Genomic DNA, 21,958 nt, shown 5'->3' with positions numbered 1-21,958 from the left:
TTGAGGATGCACAATCCCTCTGAAGACCGAGGCAGCCACTCACGATGAGGGGGAGACAGATACTCCCAGCCCAGCTGAATCAGGACGGATGGGTACTGCTGCATTGTGAGAGAGGGTCACAGGTCAGAGGGGAGAGGAGGGAAGAACCTGGCAGGCGCTGAATGACATAGTGGACAAGGAGAAAAGGTCTGGATCCTTGTGTCAGACACAGATCCCAACAAGCCCCGAGTATCCTGTCCTAGGGCCTCCGCTCGGTCAGCAGGTCACTTGCTCCCCATCCCTGCTGCAGCAGGACCCCACTGCTTCCAGCACAGGCCTGGCCCTCAGTCTCTTTTGATCCCAGTGTCCAGACTCAGCCAGCCCTAGTGCTATGGTTGGTCTGCGCCAGCTGAGGGGTCAATGGGTCACAAGACAAAATGCTCACATCACTGGGCAAACCCACCCTGCAGCAGCCATACCATTCCACGTGTCTGGTCCCAAGAGCTGTGCTTTCTTCTTAGTGGAGGCAACACGGGCCGTTACCAATCAGCTGGCAGGGCACAGATGCCTGTTCAGAGTGAACGGGCATCTGCGAGCCCTACCCATACCTCCCCCACCATGTACGTGTGTGTGTGTGTGTGTGTGTGTGTGTGTGCGCGCGCGCGCGTGCACCGGTCTTAGGTTTCCTAGAGAGGGGTGGGTGGGAGCTGGCAAATGGTTAGGTGGGAAGACTTGGTAAGGGTGGGGGAGACAGAGAGATTATGTTCACACTAGGAGGAGAGGTGGGAGAACAGAGGAGAAGTGGAGTGTACCCTGGTGGCAAGAAGGTAAGTACAGAAGGAAAAACAGGTCCATTTTGGGAAGGGGCAAGTTGAGGTTATACAGCAGCTTGAGTCAAGAGCCTGGGCTTCATAGTTGTAGGTCTAAATTCAAGTGCTGATGGACCCTTTCTAGCTGTGTGTCCTTAGGCAAGTTACTCAATGTCTCTGAGACCCGGCTCAAAGCTGTTTGAGAGAGATAATGCATCTCAAATATCCAGCAAGGTACCTAGGCTCAGAAAGTGCTAAATACGTAAGTGGCTGTTATGCTTTTTCTTCTATGCTGCCCTGCTCTGCTCAGAGGCAGGAGGGGGAGGGACTCTGTCTGACACCACGGAGACGTGTGGAAGCCAGGCTCAGAGGTAAGGGCACATGGCTCAGGGCTGAGGGGAAAGGCCCTGGGATGCTCACCTGGCTGCTGAAGCTGCTGAAACAGTTTATTTTGAGCTAAGGTGCTGGATCCAGGTGACTGGACAAGGCAGCTGGTGGAGGGAAGGGCCAGCCTTCCTGCAGTGGCCCCCCCTTCCTGCTTTCTACAAGGACTCCGGGCCTAGCCACAGGCCTGGATGCATTCTATAGGACTCCAGAGGGGCCCCGAGGGCTGGGGCTTTAGGACAAGCACTAATGCACACATCACAAATAAGGTCCTGTGGTGAATCACAGCTGCCTTAACCCTTTGGTCCCCTCCTATTGGGGTGTGGGTGGCAGATCTGCCTCTGTTAATGATATCCTCCCTACACGAGACAAGCTGCATCCTTGCTCCACGTCTCTCAACACAAGAAAAACAGTTTCTACCCACCTGAATTTCCTAAGCTTGGACATTCTAACCAAAGCGAGAGAGGAGTCCTGGCTCTCCTGGGTAGAGGACAGCTGGCTCTTCTTGAACTGTTCCCTCGTGGAAAGAAACTACTTTTTTTTCCCCCTGGAGCTCTAAGCTCCAACTGGATGAGCAAGGTGCATTCTCAGCAGTGAGCGCGTTGCAGGGAGCAAGCTATAGGCAGCAGTAGCTTGGGCTGCAGTCCAATCGGCTTCCCCTGCAGAGGCTCTGAGAGCAGCCACCCGCACTGGCAGGGGCTGGGCGGATACTGGCACTGCCAACACATGCCTTTCAGGTCTGGCTGGCTTCAGCTGCTCTGAAACCTGGAGCTCCAGCGCTGGGGCCCTCACTCACTGAACCAGCAGGGGAGGCTACAAGCTCAGCCCCTGGGGAGGAAAGGCCTGAGTCTGTCTCAGTCTGCAAATATCCACATGCAGTCGGCTTCTACACTGCCGGTTAGTCTGGGCCAGGAGCACGGTATCTGGAGCTCTGGTCGCTCTGAGCCACTTGCCTCTTTGCCTTCCACACAGTCAGCATCAGGAGGCCGCCCCTTGGGTTTGTGTGCAGGCTCCATCACCCAGTTTGCTTCTGGTTTTATTTATGTGTGTAGGGGTGAATGCTGAGGCCTGCAGCATTCGACACACCCAATCACCGCTCAGCTCCACAGATGCTTACTAAGTGTCTACTGTGTGCAGGAGGCCCCATTCTAGACCCTGAGGGTTCAGTAGAAGGGGGTGGGGCACATTCAGAGCAAGAGAATCAAGCTCCCAGGAGAGAGATACCTACCACACCAATGACTGACCATACCCAAAAGGGCAGAATTCTCACTTCTCTTCTTCTCCTTCAAGGGAAGCGGAAGAGAAAGCCTGAGGAGAAGCAAAAGCCCTTCGTAGAGACCGGGCACATGCTCCTTTATCCCTTTTAGGCGGAGAGAGCCTGAAGAAGTCAGGACGGAGAAATCCCTTGGGCTCAGCCTTGGTACCAGGTGAAATCCCCGTCTCTCTCAACGCTCCCCACAGTCCGTGCGAGGTCTCCCCACCAAACATCGCTTCGCTCCCTCCTCTCCGTTTCTCCCTAACCCCCAACTCCAGGTACCCCTGTTCAACACTGCCCTGCATGCCATTTGCCCCCTGGTACCTCTGAGACTAAAAATTACTCCCCAAACTGCCTCGACCTACAGGCCTTTACTTTCATGCAATCAATTCATTCCCTCACCTTCCTTTAAGTGTGATACAAACTCTTTCTTTTCAAGAAGTTATAGTCCAAAAAAAAAAAAAAAAGTTATCGTCCAGCCTGCTGGCCCATTGCCCACACGTTTTCCCTAAGGCTCTGCTATGTGACAGGGATCATGCCAAGCATTTTGGGCAAGAAGAGAATAAGGCAGGGCTTCCCGGGCAGTCTGGTGGCTAAGACTCCACATTCCCAATGCAGGGGGCCCAGGTTTGATCCCTGGTCAGGGAACTAGATTCCACATGCTCCAACTAAAGACACTACATGCCATAAAGAAGACTGAAGATCCTGAGTGCCACAACTAAGACCCAGGGAAGTCAAATAAATAAATATTAAACAAACAAACAAACCATACATGGTTTAAAAAAGACAGAACAAGGTAGATGCAGTCCTTGACTTCACAGAACTTTCAGGCCACGGAGGGATCCTACAGTAACCTGGCACTGACCTCTTCCAAATCCCCAGATGCCCCTTCGGCACCTACAGGCGAGGCCTCCATGTCCCCCTCCTCTCCTCCGACAGCATGGGGAGCCCTCCACACCTGTACTGGCGCCACAAAGTGAGCTAGCAGTCACTCAGAGCCGCCCTGGAACCCCCGCTACATCTCCCAGCGAGCCAACCCTTTCCCGCCTATGTCAGGTGCAGAGGACTCAAGATCCTCTTAAACCATTATCGCTTCACGTTGAAGACATATGTAAGTAATTTTTCTTATGACCTACTTAACATATTCTTTTTCCTATCAACTTTCAGTCCTGACCATGCTGTATGAGAGGTCCATTACTGTTCTCAGTCTACAAGGGCGTTCACTCCCTTCTAGGGAACCTATTCCACCTTTGGACTGTTCTCATTAGTGGAAATGTCTATCCCTTTCACGTCCAGATCTGCCTCCCTGTGCTTCCAATTTTGTTCTATGGGGCCACGACAAAGTTCTTAACTCTGCTTCTGTCTGACTGGCCTCCAATTTTTTTGAAGTCTGCTCTGTTACACCTTCTCTAGGCTAAACAGTCCCACTTCCTTCCACTGCTCCTCACTTCAACCGTCTCCTCAACATCCTGGGGATTCTGTCACTAAGACTTTCACTGAGACGAATGTCTCCTGCAGCGAGTGCCCACGTGCGGTCTGGCAGCAGAGAACAGAACACACAGCTAGCTCCTCCTTGTTCTATCCTGGACACCTCAACTCTGCAAATTGGCTGAAAAAGCACATGTTCTGTTGTTCACCACTTTGCCCAACTGACACATTGTGAGCTTTTAATCAACAAATCCCCAAAGTGTTTTCACGTATGTGGCTAAATAATATCTCCCCCCACTGCGTGCAAGCCCTCCACTAACTATTTCCCTTTATCACATTCCTTCACTGAGGCCTTCCCACGCTATAAAAACCCCATTATTCAGTATTGTCCTGCACATTACTTGCTCTGTGTGCTGACTTTCTGGATAAAATAGGATTTTAGGTTTATTCCTATTGGATTTCGTGTAATTATTTACTTCTTTCATTGGAGCCTATCAAGTTCTCTTTGAGTCCTTCATTTGTCATCTGAGAATGCCACCTTCCCTCTCAAGTTCGTGACATCCATAAATTTCATCTGTTTATGCTTCACAGTATCTTTCTCCCATTAGGCTATCCTGTTTTCTCTCTTAAGGAAGGCTCTTGAGGACAGGCATGTAATCGGTACGTGTGTGTGTGTGTGTGTGTGTGTGTGTGTGTGTGTGTGTGTGTGTGTGTGTGTGTGTGTGTATTTAAAGAAAAATCTATCTGCTGCATCTAATATACACTATGGGTAGTTGGATGACGTGGATGGCCGACTATGGGAGGCTGACGGCAGCTCTGGGACCTGAGGACAGCTCCGGGCGCCATTACGATGGTGGGGGCGGGGGTGCCGGCCACACTGCATAACCATGAATCGCGCTCCTTGTGCTGCACAACAGGACACCCTGGACAGACTCAGAGATGCTCCTTTCTGCTTTGGGTGGTGCTCCCCATGGAGATTCAGGCTCTAGAAGGAATGATGCTCTCTTCTGACAGGCTACCTACAGAGTTTCTAGTTTGAAATAAGAAACCTCGAGAAGCCAAGCTCTGGGCACGTCCTGCCTTGTCTTCACTGCAGGGCAAGGCACAACACACCTCAGCGAGAGGTGAGACTCATTCTCTTCAAAGCACTGATGTCATGCTCAGAGGAAAACATCACACCTGTATCTCGAGAATCCCCACGGCATATTAAAAATACAGTGAAGAGAACTTCCCTGAGTTTGGGGCTGAGGCCTGAGGCGACTTCAAGCTGCCTTTTCAGGTTCTACATCTAGAGGCCTGAGTCCCAAGTGGCACAGGGCCTCATGGCTGGAGACACGACAAACGTGGGTAATAACTAAAGGGAACTGAAGTCTATTTATAGTTTGATAAGGTTTAAGTAAGCCAAATGCCTGGCATACACAAGCTGTTCAATAAATATTAGCTCCCCTTTCTTCACCCCTGAGTGCTAAAAAGCATTTTAAAAACCACCTGCACTGAATCACACAGGGAACTGGTTAAAAATACCGATTCCTGGACTCCACTTTGGACTAAATAAATCAGTACCTCTGGGGACACGGCCTCGGAATGTGTACTTTAAGTAAGTGTTCCTGCTATTAACACTCAGGAATGCTGAAGTTGGAGAATCACTGCTTTAAAGGCTGGAAGACTAAGAGGAGGCAGTCACAAGCTTAGTCCACTCTTCAAATGCAACTCCGGTGAACGTACAAAGAAATAGGTTACATTTTTCATGGCAGTCTTCAATCTAGAAACCCTCAGCACCCTATGAAGCAGTAACTATTACATTCAGATAATGATACTACAGATGAGAGAAAAATTAATGAGATGTGAAGCCAGATGCAATGGCTTCCTAGGCCAGCATTCTTGCCACCTCACCAGACCCACTTCCTACGAGAGCACCACTGGGGCTTCCCAGGCACAAAAACAAAACCCGCTGCGTGCGGCTCTACCCATCAGAGCCAGGCACGGTGCCTCATCTAATCCCCTCAACAGCCCCACGAGGCTGGTGCTGTCAGAACCTCAATTTTACAGACGAGGAAATCAAGGCACAGAGGAGGAACGTGCTCCGGGTCGGGCGGCTGCTAAGTGGAGGAGCTGGGAATGGGCCCCCGCTCGAAGCGCTCCAGCCGCCCCAGCCCTCAGTGGGCCCGAAGCATCACCTGTGCTTCAGCCAGAGACTCTTACAGCCTCTGCAGGGGAAAGGGCCCATCATAAAAAAATCCAAACGGGGCAGCCTCCTGCCGCTGGTCTTGTGAAGACAGAGCTCTTGGGCTTGCTGCACTTCTCTGGGGCAGCCAAGCTGCTACAGGACAGGAGGGACATTCACTGCATGCTCTCCTGCGTGACGGTGGGCAAGCCACCCAACCCTGTGTGCAGAGACGCAAGTGATTCCGAAGGGCTCTTTCCATCTTCAGGGGTTTCTCTGACTCTGGGCAGTCATCTTGGGAAGGAGAGGAAGACGGTTCTGCCACTGACCTTGATGCTGGAGCCTGGCTCTGTCACGAGGGATGGTGCCAAGAGCTAGGTTTGGCCTTTTGGAAGGAAGGGCTGAAGGTTCAGAATCTGAACTAACTGAGAGCCGGGAGATAATTCCGGATGGGAAAAGATGGTACAGGTTCTTCTCATATGGTCGGCCCCTCAGGGAGACTTGGAGGGTTTTATGAATCATTAGCACAGAACTCCCCTCTGGCCACAGAGCAGAGGAAGAAACATCAGACCAGTTTATAAAGCTCCAGAGCGGAAAATTTCTGGTGGTGTCCAAGCTAAGTTTTTTGGCTTTCTGTGAAGTTTGGAAAGACTTATACTGATGTTTTAATCACCTGTTTAGTGTTCTGAAGACTCCTGTCAGCAGCTCACTGAGCCGGCTCCAGCAGGCAGTGGGAGCTGCTGGCGCGCGCACGGGGCTCGTCCTGTGAGCCGTTTCTCTCCCATGGCCGTCTCTGACACCCCACCGCTCCCACCAGGCCGCTGGGAGGGTACAAGCCAAGCCACTGTGCCCTGTGGGAGGCGGAGGACAAGGTTCCTGGACTACTCTCACCAGGGTGGAGGCCGGGAAGGGAGGCTTAAGAAAAGCCAAGGTGGGAAGAGAGAAGGGGTGGTCTCAGGGGACCAGTCTGCCTCTGGTGGGCACTGAGGAAACAGGCTTGCCGTCCAGGAGAACCACGGTCCAGACATTCTAAAGCCCCTGGGCACTGATCATGAAAAGATGTTCTCACAAGTGAAAGAAAACAACTGAACAAACTCAGGGCAGGGCACGTTCTAGAAACAAAAACTCATGAGCATGCAAGAAGCCCTTTAAGGAGGTTTAGGGCAGCAGCATGCAGACCAAGTCAGCATTTTACTTCTGCAGTCTGCATGGGTCACAACATCTCAGTGGCGGAAATAGCCCATTTTACTGGGAAAGCTGTGCTGGAGATGAAGTGGTGGCTGATGGTTGCTAGGCACTACGCTATTTCATCTGATTATCACAGTAATCCTGGGAGACAGAAAGAGGAAGAAGAAACTGAAGCCTGGAGGAAACAAACATCCAGTCAGGGGCAAAGCTGGAATTTAAACCCATTGTGTCTTACTCCAGGCTTCCCAGGTGGTGCTAGGGGTAAAGAACCCACCTGCTGATGCAAGAGATAGACGCAAGAGATGTGGGTTCGATCCCTGGGTCAGGAAGATTCCCTGGAGGAGGGCATGGCAACCCACTCCAGTATTCTTTTCTTGCCTGGAGAATCCCACAGACAGAGGAGCCTGGCGTGCTGCAGTCCGTAGGGTCGCACAGAGTCAGACATGACCGAAGTGACTTAGCACGCACACAGCACATGTCTTACTCCAAAGTCCATTACACTCTGTAGCCTCTTAGGAAGTAACAGTATTTTTGGAGAAAGGGACCTACTGCTTCAAGGATATATCGCCCCACCCACCCCCAGCTCAGCAGTAGCCCAATGGCCCACTCCCAGAACAAAAGAAACAATTCTGATGAACTCACATGCAGATGAACAGGAACCAAATGGGACCTTGGCTAAGCTACAGGCAAGAGCAGTGACACTCAAATCAAAACCTTGTTGGGCTACCTGCTCTATCATTCAGCTCATTTACAGCACAGGTAAGACCGCACCTGGTCAGCTGATGAGCTGAATGAATATGGGAAACTTGTCACTATGGGATGCCAAGTTAAAACCCACACGTGAGTATTCCCAGAAAGTTCTCTGCAGTCTTGGGCTCGGGATGGACTGTAGAGAAACAAGTCCATCAGAAAGCCTGGGGACAGGACAAAGGAAGTCAAAGCTCCTTCCTGGTACCCACAGGCTCCACAAATCTGTCAATCTGAGAAACTTTTACAGTGAGAGCAACAGCGTGCGTGGTTCATCTAGAAATCCTTGATCCTGGAGCAACAAGAAGGCGGAGAAGAGAGAAAACAATAGCTTCCTTCTCAGTAGAGAGGCCGGGCTGAGGGAGGAGATGCTGATTTCTGACTGAGTTCTCACAGAACTTTCCCTTTCCTTCTCCTCTGTTCTTTCCAGGGGATGCTTCTTCAACTGCCTGCTCTCTCCAGCTGAGACTTAACCTCCCTCCGCCTGGCCGGACCGCTCCACACACACCACCGTTCCCTGCCCTGTTATGCCCAAGTTCAAGCAGATAAGCTGCCAGCATGGCTTCTAACGGAGGAAGGGAGGGGGGCTCTCCAGGGAACTCTGCTTTCTGAGGGAAAGGAGTTTGTACCACAGCAAAAGGCACACGCTGCCCTTCCTCAGTGACCTCAGAGAGGAATCTACTTACAAAGGCTGAAGTCGGAGAGGAAAGTGGGAGAAGGAGGGGAGAGAGAGGGAGACCGTGACCAGAGAGGTCGCAAAGCTCACTGGAATAACTGGGAGGCAAGGAAAAGGCCGCCTTGTCATGAGGACAGAACTGCTCGGACCCCTCTGATTATGACGGAGGGAAGGCGGGTGCTGAGGCAGTGCCTGGGGCAGAAGCTCGCGGACCACTGCGTGGTACGTGGGGACATGCAGGAGAAAATGCTCTGAAGCTGATGACAAGGCAGACAGGAAACTTCCGTGTCCTTGCTGACAGGAAAGAAAGAGTGAAATTCTGGATTCTCTCTCCTCGGCAGGATTTCTAACAGGCATCTGAGGCTCACCCGCTTCCCAAGGATGTGCTGACAGCTGGGAATACTGCCCTTCAGGTCAGGCAGAGCAGGGATCTAGGCCTCTCCAGGAGTTCACAAGAGGTTCAGTAAGGACTCAGACCATGATCCAAAACACAAATGGGGCTGCCATTTCCTGCTGGGTTTCCATGCTGTAAAAAAGTGGGGGAGAGATGCCAACAGCAAAGTGCTCAGCCTCCTGTGGAAAATGGAGTATGTGATATAGCCGGCTCCAGGCTCTGACTTGTAAATCTAAGTGAGAACTAGTTGCTAGCTGTAGAGGATTACAGTGTTCAAGAGACACTCCACCACCCAAACTGCCAGTCTCTGCTCCCTGCCCGTGGACTTCTAGGGAGCTGACGACAAAGCTGTCTGGGGCCTCCATGGGACGGGCAGCCTGGGGCTCTGGCAGCTCCTCTGGACCTCAGTTCACTGTCCTGTGTTCTTAAACAGCTTTGATGGAACAAGCCATCTGTGAGGGTTATTTAGCTTGGAACTGGAAGAGAGTGAGGATGTGGAAAAAATAAATCGGGCGGCCAAAGGATGGGGCCAGAGAGAGAGAGAGGGGGCAGGTGGCATGTTCACGGGACTATGTGCCAGGGCCGAGAGGAGGGTGGGACTGCAGAGGAACAGTGCCGAGGAGGCCAGCACGGGAGGTGCTGGGGCACCCAGGACAGCACGACTTTATTTCCAAAGTGGTGTCTGCCATTCTCCTTCAAGGGCTCACAAACCCTCACTTGCAGGTGTCTGTGATGGGAAACTCCTGGGCTAACACAGCTGTTAAGCGCCCCTGCTCTGCCATCTGAAAAACAACCTGAGTTCTGCCTAATTTCTTGCAGGGCCTGGGCCTGCAACTTAGTCTAAAAGGCAAATCTAACAGTTTTTTGACACCCAAAGCTACAAGATAATGGCAAGAGCTCAAAGAGTGGAAAAGTGAGATGATGGAGGATCAGGCGGAATCCTTATGAATTACAGAAAACAGCAACAGAAACACATAAACTGCATGGCACATGGGGAGGATATACGGGAATCTGATGCAGGACTGGATTGTACCTGGTCGTTTCTTTGGAGTCGTCTTAACCACTCCTCCAATCAGTATAAAGAATGTATATATGGGCTTCCCTGATGGCTCAAATGGTAAAGAATCAGCCTGCAATGTAGGAGGCCCGGGTACGATCCCTGGGTCCTGAAGATCCCCTGGAGAAGGGAATGGCAACCTACTCCAGTATTCTTGCCTGGAGAATTCCATGGACAGAGGAGCCTGGTGGGCTACAGTCCATGGGGTCACAAAGAGTCAGATACGACTAAGCGACTAACACTTTCAATTTCATATATATGTGTATATACACACAGAGAGAGACTTTTATGTTTAGAATCTAGGCGTTTTCACATGTGTTATCTCATTTAATCCATGCTAGGGGACTACTAGCATTCCCATTTCACAGAGTGTAAACTCAAGCCCAGAGGGAATGAATAACTTACATGCAGCTTTCTTATGATCTGAATGGAGCAGAATGAAGATTATGATTCGTAACGAGACTTTTAATCAGACCTCTCTACAGGTCATTCTGGTAAAATGGCATTAGCATTGATGGTGTCTCATCTGATCTATTCTCCTCACAGGATTTGAGAAAAAGACCAAAAAAGCTGCTCCTGGAGTCTATTTCTGATTCTTTACCAAGTCTTTCCAAGTCATCAGACTAAGAACAGGCTTAGAGACAGTGAGCCAGCAACTCTGAATGCTGTTTACTTGACAGACACACAGAGAGACATACAAACTATTACAAACTGCTCAGTATAGTTTCAGTGCTTCATGCTGCTAAGACAGAGACACAAAATTTCTGTACCAGCCTGCACTAGCGAAGCCTACTCACAGCCTAAACTGTTTTAAAATGGACGACACAGAGCTAAAACTGAATCCTGTCACTGAATTCTGTTACGTAGGCTAAAGTCATTCCTACTGCTGACAAAGCAGAAGAGAAGTTCAATGACAGCATCTCTTCTAGGAGCTGCTGAAGAGATGGTGACACCTGGGTTTCAAGTACCAGGACAAATGGAAGCTGTTCAGTAACGGCTGAATCACAAGGCACGTGGTAAAAAACAAAAATCAAAACGAGGAGTACAAATGGCTGAATTTTAAAAACAACCTTCCCACCTCTCATTTCGACAGCCTCTGCCACCCTTGTTCTGGGGTGGCCTACCCAGGTATTTATGCACATACTGCCACATATGATTAACTATGGCTCTACACCTTTTACATATATTTATATAAATGGTGATATACACATTGCCATTAAAAAAAAAAACCACTTAACAGCACATCTGAGAGATAGTCAACATCATTTGTGTAGCACATTTCATACCAAATGCTAAAGATCATCAACAGTAAGGTTCTGGAATAGATCCAGAAAACTAGCCGTGTTTATTGCAACGGAATCTCTCAGTGTTGGGATGACTCAAAGACTCAGCAAAAGCAGCAAGGAAAAGCAGACAGAAGAAAAACTGTTCATCAGTAAAGTCCATCAGCCACCATCAGGTCCGACACGCCAGGAGTGCTCAGCAGCCACAGACCCCTCAACCAGGCAGGGTCTCAAATGACAACAGGCTTGGGCCAGGGGGACTGCACTGACATATCCAAAAAGAATGCGAGGGCTTCCCTGGTGGCTCAGTGGGAAAGCATCCTCCTGCCAATGCAGGAGACATTGGTTCGATCTGCCAGTGCAGGAGACACGGGTTCGATATATGTAAAAGGAATAGAGCCATAGTTAATCATATGTGGCAGTATGTACGTAAATACCTCTGCTGGCCACCCCAGAAACTGGCAACAAGGCTGGCAGAGGCTGTAGAAATGAGAGGTGGGAAGGTTGTTTTTAAAATTCAGCCGTTTGTACTCTTCATTTTGATTTTTGTTTTTTACCACATGCCTTGTGTTTAAGCCCATGAGTCACAACGACCAAGCCTGTCTGTGCTCCGGAGCCCGGCAGCCGCAACTCCTGAAGCCCACGCTGCCAAGCCTGTGCGCCACAGCAAGAGAAGCCACAGCGAGAAGCCCGCACGCCGCCGTGAAGAGCAGCCCCTGCTCGCCGCAGCCAGAGGAAAGCCCGCACACCAGTGAAGGTCCAGCACGGCCAACGTAAGTAAAATTATATACGTAAAAAAGAAAGTGAACAGTACATGCATGTGCTCCAGTCTGCGTGCTGCCCCGACTCCCACACCAGAGCAAACAACATCAGCAGGGTCCTCAACAAAACTGAAGGCCAGAAACAAAACACTGTCACACTTTATAACGAAAATTAAGTTGTGTTAATGCCATCTCCACTTGTAACCTGGGTTTTATGGCAAGAGGCGCCTGGTACAGCTGAAGGCACGCGCACTGCCTGCAAGGGCCCATCTCCCGATCAGGGACTTTACGCAGACACCACACAACTGGAGGGCGTTTGAGGGGCTTCCGGCTGATCTCACAGTCTGAACTGCTGCTGTGACAGTGCCCTATTCCAGGGATCAGGGGACAACTCCTCTTTGGCTCCCCGGACTGTACTTCCCCAAACATTTTCAAGTATTCTACTGAATTCATTCAATAAATATTTATTAAGCATCTGCTCTGCATAGGAGGGTTTATTTGAGACACAAGGGATACAATAGTCAATAAAATTATGTTCATGTTGTCATGAAGCTTAACATTCTTGGGAAATGAGAAACAAGCAAATACAGGGACAAGTAGTGGGAAGAACTAGGAAAAAATAAAGTAGGGCAAGAGGGACAGAGAGCAACAGGCTAGCAGAGAGAGTGGCTGTTTAATCTAAGATGGACAGAAGAAGGCTCCTAGATCAAGTGCTGTTTGATCAGATGTGAAGGAGTGAGCCACAAAGCAGAGATGGCCTTACCTTCTGGGATAGGTACCCAGAGCGCCAGGGAATCCCTTCTCTCCTAACAAGGACTGCCAGCTACGCAGTGTGAAGGAAGGGGCAGGGGCCTGCTCTTCCAGCCCGGCCGGGTGAGAGGAGAGGCCTTTGAGAGAGCATGCAGCTAGCACGCCCTCCATGCAGTTTCTGGATAGTTTCCATCACAGATGAGAGTTATATGTTGAATTTTAAGTTGACCACAAATATTTAACTTCCCTGGGCCACAAATGCAGTATCTTCTCTGTGGTTTAGCTGGCACCAAGTACATATTTACGAATCTCTATATGTCTGCCTGTTATTTAAATTTCTTACAGAAGTGCCAAGGTCTTTAGTTGTGATTTATCCCCTCGCATTCCATATGAGTGGGGCTGAACCCTGATCAGGCCTAATTCTTGGAGAAAGGAGGTATCTTTACCACTGAAGCTCAGGGTCCTCTGAGTTACATTTTCCTATTACTGCTTTCCGCCTCAAAAAATATTACTGGGGGCTGGGGGCGGGGGGGTGGGGGTGGGCGGTTCCTGTTCCGGGTTCTCATATTTCAATTACAAGGTAGAAAACATAAAATTTCTCTGTTTTTTTTCCCACAAGAGAATGAAGAATAAAAATAAAACACAGAAAATCTATGAACCTTAGCTACATTAGAAAGCAAAACAAACCAAAAAAGCTAGGTGTAAAGTGCCCTAAGCTTCTAAATATGTATTCTTATCTACTTAGCAATTCCTGAGTATCATAAGGAGCACTAGGCTTACAAAGACTATAGGAAACAGTCCCTGCTCCCTAGCTGGGTCTTCAACAAGTTGGCTTGGGAAAGGGCTCTGGCTTGACAAGAGCACAACATTCTGGGTCATTCCCCCTCCCAGGGTCAGTCTCTCCTGACAAGCTGGCAAGAAACACGAGGTGGCATTTTTATTAAATAAAGGCATGTGAGCAGAGCATCGAAAACCCGTGAATTTCAAAACAAGCCCTCCGACTTCATTCTGGGTGTCTGTCAATGCCTTCATCTTCTGCAGCCGCTGACTGGGCCTTTGGTTCTACTCATGTCGCCGGCTGTGGGCAGTGAGGGGAGATACCAAGCTGCAGAGCTGAGACCAAACACAGAGAGACCAACACTTACTTTCAGAAAATCAGTGAACTTTCAAAGTATTCAACTTGGAAGGCTAGACGCTCATTTAAAGGGCGACTTCCCTGGCGGTCCAGTGGTTAGGACTCTACTTCCACTGCAGGGGGCACAGTTCAGTCCCTGGTTAGGAAGCTTAAGATTCCACACACCATACGACAGACCACACACCCTGCCCTGGCCCCGCAAAGAAACACATTAAAAAAAAAAAAAAAACTAACACTGACTTGTAATTAGAATGGCTTTAAGTACATGCATCTAGTTATTCTGTCCACCCTTCTAGTTTTCCACTGAAATAACTGAAGGAAAAAGAAAAAAGAAAGTATATATCAGTACTAGGCAACCACATACCAGAAACTATGAGGAATTTTCTGTAAGACAAACTGCAGATGGGACTGGAATGAGGAAAAGAACAACTGATGTTCAACCCTTTGCCTGCTTGATAAGTACATAGATGAGACTTCAGCAGCCATACCCCACTGATGTCCTTTTCTTGGAGACATTATGCTAAGAGACAAAGTAGGTTCTGGTCCACTCAGGAGGGCACAGCTGGATTCACCAGGGTATCATAAGAAACTTAGTGGCTGCTGGATCACAACCGTTGTGGTTGGCCATGTGAGGCAGGAGGAAGACAAAGCTGAGTCTGGCTTCTTAAAGAGGCAAGAACCCCAGAATGAGAACACGAGATTGGTCTATTATAGCAAAGAGAAGGGTCAGCTCCTTGTCCTGACTAGCTCTAGCTTTAGGTTCCACTCTAGAAGTGTTTAACGCCAGCAGGGTAAATCAAATGTTCCTCTTTTCTTTTTATGAGGATGGGAAAGTCTTAACAGACCCCCACCTGAAATTTCAATATGAACAAGTACAGACTGCCTAAAAAAGGATGGGGAAAAAAAAATCACCTAACATATGAAAAGGTACTAAATTGAATAGAAGGATACCAATGTAAGGAATAAGTGAGTATCTCTCTAGAACAGACATTGCAAAAACTCTGGAAACTTTCATTTAATCTTCAACAGTAATGACACAAGGACAGATAAACAGATCACTGTAACAGAACAGAAAGTCCAGAGATAGACCCCAACATAAAGTCATGTGTGTTATATAATAAGTCAGTGGTGCTCAATCAAGGGAAAATGCTCCTGTATGGAAAAAATTAACCTTCTCTCTACCTCATGCCATAAACAAAAATTAATTTGAGATGGATTACAGGCCTAAGTGTGAATGATAAATAATGTAACTTCTACAAGAAAAGAACAAATATCTTCATGATCTTGTAGGCAGATAGCTCTTACATAGGACACAAAAAGTATTAACCATTAAAGAAAAAAATTGATAAATTTGACTTCATAAAAATTAAGAACTTGTGTTTATCAAAAGACACCATTAAAAGTGAAAATATGAGCCAAGGCTGAGAGAAGGTATTTTTAATACATATATGTATACCCAACATAGGACTTACATTCAGAGTATTTTAAAAATTATTCTATAAATTGGTAAGAAAAAGACAAGCCACTCACTGAAAGGAAAAATGGGCAAAAGTCAGGAACAGGCACTCCATAGAAGAGGACATCCAAGTGACCAAAAGAAGAAGAAAAGGTTCTCTACATCATTATTCACCAGGGAAATGTGAATCACAGTCACAATGAGATATTTCTGTACACCCACCAGAAAGGCTAAAATGAAAACCAAAATCAAAATTAAAACCAAGAGCTGGCAAGTACATGGAACAACTTAAGTTCTCTTATACTGCAGATGGTCATGTATACTAGTACAAGTTCCTTGGAAATCTGCTTGGCAGTGTCTACTGAAGTTAAACACACATCGACCTTACAACCTAACAAGCCCAATCCCAGGTACACATCAAAGAGAAAAAGAGTATATGTCCACGGTTGCTTTATTCATAATAACCAAGACTGGTAAAAGAGATGTCCATCAACAGGAGAAGTGGTACACTGTAGTGTATTTATACAACAAAATGCAACACAGCAATAATGCAGCATGAACTACTCTTATGTGTAATAACCTGAATGAATCTCTCATAGATTGTGTTGAACAAAAGAAACAAAGGGTATGTACTGAATACAATATAATTCTGTTTACACACACGTCAAAAACAAGCAAAACTAAGAGAGAGTGAACAAGGTCAGGATAATTGTTACCTGAGTTAAGGGAGAGGAGAGAGGAGGCATAACAAAGCCTGCTGGGATTCTAGAAATATTCTGTATCTTGATTGGGGTCACAGTTAGCATGGGTATAACCATATGCAAAAAGGTACTGAACTCAAAAGTAGTGCATATTACTTAATGAAGGTTATACTTCAATAAACAAGTAAAAAACAACAACACACACACACACACAAAAACAGAGTAAACTGCATTTCAATCTAGATAAGGCAGTCATATGAGAAAATAAATGATCAGGAAAAACTATAGGTAAGGCTATAAGCAGCAGTTAAATACAACAAAAGAAAAGCAAATTAGTGATATGGGTGACTTGGTTGAGTCTCTTCTGTAACACAGAAGAAAATATAGAGATGAAAATAATGGGCAGGGGAGAGTAAATCTTTAAAACGCTATTCCAGAAAGATCAAGACTGATAGGAAAAGAGCAATAACTTAAAAAATGAGAAAGGAAAGAGGGGAAAAAAGGAAAAGCAAACTTTCCCGAGTAACAGAGAGATTTGGAGCCTGAATATTCAAAAGTGAAAGAAAGTGAAGTCACTCAGTCGTGTCTGACTCTTTGTGACCTCATGGACTATAGCCCACCAGGCTGCTCCGTCCATGGGATTTTCCAGGCAAGAATACTGGAGTGGGTTGCCATTTCCTTCTCCATATTCAAAGTTCATGTTAAAAAATTTAATTTGAAACCAACACCTTCATTAGAGATGGCAAAAAAAAAGGGGGGGCTTTGTGGTTTTTTTTCCTAATGAATACAAATTTGTATTTGGTGGGAAAGAGTGCTGTAATCAATCAGTAATGCCTGTCTTTGGCACAGAATGATAACACACCTATCAGACATCTGCCACCTGTGACCAAGACATACCGTGGTTCAGTCTTTAACTTCCAAGGACAATGAGAAAAAACAATGCTGCTATTGCTGCTGCTGCTAATTCTCTTCAGTCGTGTCCAACCCTGTGCAACCCCACAGACAGCAGCCCACCAGGGTTCCCGGTCTCTGGGATTCTCCAGGCAAGAACACTGGAGCAGGCTGTCATTTCCTTCTCCAAAAACAATCCCAGCAGCATTAAAAAACAAAACTAAAGAACCCCACACAAATCTGACTGGCCTCATACTTCTGTGCCCCACACTGCCCTCTTCATGCAGAAGGGCAAAAGAAAGACGTTCTCAGATAAACTAAAATCTCACTGATACCTATGATACCTATACAAACTAGGAAACGGAGGAGTGGTGAGAGGAGGAAGCAGGAAGTCTTGCACTTACACATGGGAGTGTGCGGCAGAAACTGCCAGTTGTTTCCCATTATCTGTTCTCCTTCTCTTCCTCTGTAATAGAGCCCTTGATTTTTAGCTGTGTATACAGTCCATGGTGTTGCAAAGAGCTGGATATAATTGAGTGACTAACACTTTTTTTCATAGTCTACCTATTAATAGAATAAAAATATTTCCCAGTCTACACTGCAACTACGTTTGGCCAAGTGACTCAGTTCTGGCCAGTAGAATGTAGACTGTAATGTGTATGAACTCCCAGGGAAGGCCTTTATTAAAACTTTTTTAAAAATTGCATTCCTTCTCTAACTGTTTCTACTTCACACAGGCTTGCAGGCAGATGAAGTGGCTGGCATTCCAATAGCTATCTTAGACTTTAAGAGGTTGTTGGAAATGAAAACCAAGTAAAAGGCCCAGCAAAAAAAACAGAAACTTGGTCCATGACACCATGGAAGTGTCAAATCCAAAAACCTCTGGGCTTCCTCCACTTGAGAGGGAAATCTATCTTATTTAAGTTACTGTTACTGGGGGGTCTTCTGCATCTTGCAGCTGATCATGATCCTAACTAAACTGATAGCTAGTTATATCCTATGTAATTTTTCCACTTGATAAGTAGAGAAAAAGAACCTAATGCATTTTATTTTGAAAATCAGAGATAAACAACTGGAATTAAAATGCTATGAGTACAGAAGTATTGGTTGTACAATACTGAATGTTCTAAATGCCACTGAATTGCTCACTTTAAATGGTTAATTTTCATGTTATACAAATTTTATCTCAATAAATTCTAAAAAAAAAAAATCCCAAAGTAGAAATTAATAACAGTTTAAGAAATCCAACTTTAAAAACAAAACTTCCAAATAACTTTAGAATCAAAGAGAAAGAAATAAAAATGATAATCAAAAATTACTTAAAAAATGACCATTAGAAGAGTACATATCTAAATGGACTGGAGTACAGCCAAAGTATTAGTAACCACATGTTCAAAGTCATAAAGCTTTTAAGCAAACTAGTGAGAAACAAGCAAACACAGAAGATTCAACACAAGCAGAAGAAAAAAACAAGTTTAAGAACAATTAAAGAAAAAAAAGATAAAAGTTAATAAATTAGAGGACAATAAATATAAGAGATAGTTTTTGAAAATGAAGAAATGTAAACAGCTAACATTTTAAGAAAAAAAATCAGAGAACACAGGAAAAAAAAAAAGTGAAGATTTTGGAGAAACGAATGATATTTCTGGGTAAGGTCAGTCAAGAAAATTGACACAAGAAGTGATGAAAATATCCTCACTGTGGTGATGTTTACACTACCACATATTTTTGTCAAAACTCATACTTTGAATCAAGCACTTAAAACTGTCAAATTATTTATTATATGTACTTGTTATAGCTTAATAATCTTACCTAAAAAAATTTTTTTTCTGCCTAAAAAATTGACTCAAGAGCTAAAAAAGCCTTAAAAAAAACATGTACTAAGGGAAGAAATAGAAAAAAGGAGGTGTCAGAGGCTTTCTGAATTTTCAAAACTACTAGAGGCTGAGGCGCCTTTATAGGTAAGCTCCTTCAGTTTATTCACCTATTCAGTCAATAAGTATTTATTCATGGTATGGAACAGGAGCCATTCTCCAGGCACTGCTCTAAGCACTGGGGAGTATACAGTAAATAAAATCAAAGTTTTTACATTCTGGTGGAGGACAATAAACAAGCAAAGCAAAAACAAAACAAAATCCAACTTGTCAGGCGGGTGATGGAAAGTGTTAAGAAGAAAAATAAAAGTTCAGTGAAGGGACAGAGTGCCTGGGGTAGACTGTCCATTTCTTTACCCTTTATTACTGGTAGAGAACTTTCTGATAAGGCTGGCTCTTGAACAGGAATCTGAAGGACTTTAGGAAGTAAACTATGCAGTTGGGTAACAGCAGAACAGAAGTGCAAAGGCCCAGAGGCCTGAGTTGTTTGGCATGATTAAAGAATGAGGAGGCCAGTTTGGCCAGTGAAGAGTAAGTGGAGAGCGGTAGGAGATGAGGTCAGAAAGGATGTAAGCCTTGGCAAGGGCTTGATATTTTCTTCTGAGTGAGATAGGAATCCTCTAGAGGGGCTTGGAGCAGTGGTATTAGCTAATCCAACTTACATCTTAAGATCACCCTGGCTGTTGTGTTGAGACTAGGCTGAAGGGGAGAAAAGATCACAACATGCCTACACTAACAGTCCTAAGCAAGAGAAAGCAACATTTTGGATTAGGGTGGTATTAGTAGAAATCATTGTTAAATGGCTGGATTCTGTACATATTTCAAAGGCAGAGTAAAAAGACTGCTGAGAGGCTGAAGGTAAAGTATGAGAGACAGTAAAAAATGACTCTGTAAAAAAAAAAAGACTCTGTAAGTAAGACACTCTATATACTTGCCAGGTCACCGAAAAAGAAAAGCTGCTTCCCATTTCTTTGCACAGGGTCAGTACACCAGAACACTCCAATACCCAAAGAAAAAAAGCAGTAAAGACAGAAAAGAGAGGCCAGGCCCACTATGGAAATGGATATAAATACCTTAAGTAAAAAAACAGCAAATCAAAAGTGGCAGACCACAAAAATGCAACCTGAATAAGGTTATCCCAATAAGAAAAGGACCAGTCAAATTTAGAAAACATTAATTTAAAACACACCACATATAAAGATGTGGTACATCTATACAATGGAATACTACTCACAGTCATAAAAAAGAACAAAATAATGTCATTTGCAGCAACATGGATGCAACTAGAGATTATCATACAAAGTGAAATAAGTCAGAAAGAGAAAGCCAAATACCATATGACATCACTTATATGTGGAACCTAAAATATGACACACAAATGAACCTATCTATGAAACAGAACAGAATCAGGGACATAGACCGGTGGATGAGGTGAAAGATGGGAGTTTGGGATTAGCAGATGCAAGCTGCTATATAGAATGAATATACAGAATGAATAAACAACAAGATACTATAGTATAGCACATGGAACTTACATATTCTTGTGATATACCATATCAATATCTTGTGATAAACCACAGTGGAAAAGAATATGAAAAAGGATGTATAACTGAGTCACTTTTCTGAATAGCAGTATTTAACACAATATTGCAATTCAACTATAACCCAGTGAAAATAAATTAAAAAAGGAAAAAATCACATAAATTAATGAATAAATGATCAGCTAAGAACAGAATTAGTAAGAAAATTTGATGTGATAGCTGAATATAAAAATTAGCTTTCCCCAAGTACTATATAGACAGTATAATGAAAAAAATCCCATTCATTATAGCAAGAAAATCAATGAAAAAATGTGGGAGACATAAATGTACTGATGTCCAGAGAATAAATTGTTTTAATAAGAAAACTTGTAACAATGTCAAATTTACTTCAAAGACATTTTTAAAGTGAATGCAATTCCAATCAAAATACCATGAGGAGTGCTCCTTTCTGGCAGCGCATATAGTAAAACTGGAACAACAGGGAAAAAATTAGCATGCCCCCCCACACAAGTATGACATACAAATTTGTGATGTCATTTTTTCTTTTATTGTATATTTGAAAGTTGCTAAGAGAGTACATCTCAAAAGTTCTCTTCACACAATAAAGAAATTTGTATCTATATGTGGTGATGGATATTAACTAGACTTATTAACTTCGGAAATCAAACCAGTCAGTCCTAAAGGAAATCAAACCAGTCAGTCCTAAAGGAAATCAATCCTGAATATTCATTGGGAAGACTGATGCAGAAGCTCCAATACTTTATGGAAGAACTGACTCATTGGAAAAGACCCTGATGCTGGGCAAGACTGAAGGCAGGAGGAGAAGGGGATGACAGAAGATGAGATGGTTGGATGGCATCACCAACTCAATGGACATGAGTTTGAGCAAGCTCTGGGAGTTGGTGAAGGACAGGGAAGCCTGGCTGCAGGGAAGTGCTGCAGTCCATGAGGTCGCAAAGAGTCGCACATGACTGAGCGACTGAACTGAACTGAGACTTATTGTGATCATTTCACAATATACTCATATATCTAATCATTATGTTGTATACCAGAAACTAATATGTTATATATTAATTATATCTCAACTAAAAAATACCATGAGGATTTGGGGGGGGGGGTGCAATAGGATTGAAAATTATTCTGAAGTTTGTATAAAGCATAAGTAGATGGGAAAAGCCGAAGGTATACAGCAGTGAAATATAAAAGGAAAGTGTGCAAACTCACATCAGTAGAATTAGAACACATTACAAAGCTATAGTAACTAAAATGGCAAGGTTATGTCGCCACAAGGTTATGTAAGACTAGCAAAAAAATAATAAAAGCCTTAGAAACAGATGCTAGTATGCATCTACATCTATGTATAAACACAGATTCTAGCACAGTGTATCCATCTATCAGTGTATAACGAAGCTTAACTGTTAGTTAAGCTAAAAGTTTCATAAGTCATTTAATAAATGATGCTACTTTATAAACTATTTATAGAGG

At 45.1% G+C, this 21,958-nt stretch overlaps 1 protein-coding gene and 1 non-coding gene across 5 annotated transcripts in view; one reads left to right on the top strand and one right to left on the bottom strand.

The window, feature by feature from the left end:
• Nucleotides 1-21,958, bottom strand: part of SMG6 (SMG6 nonsense mediated mRNA decay factor) — a 196,376-nt gene that overhangs the window by 27,353 nt on the left and 147,065 nt on the right. The window lies entirely within an intron of this gene.
• Nucleotides 20,912-21,020, top strand: LOC122425369. Its single transcript, XR_006264825.1, has one exon. It is a non-coding gene; the product is annotated as a U6 spliceosomal RNA (small nuclear RNA).

Source organism: Cervus canadensis, chromosome 1 (genome assembly GCF_019320065.1).
Source record: "Cervus canadensis isolate Bull #8, Minnesota chromosome 1, ASM1932006v1, whole genome shotgun sequence".
In the NCBI taxonomy this organism is placed as follows: Eukaryota; Metazoa; Chordata; class Mammalia; order Artiodactyla; family Cervidae; genus Cervus; species Cervus canadensis.
This window is presented reverse-complemented; position numbering and strand designations above follow the sequence as displayed.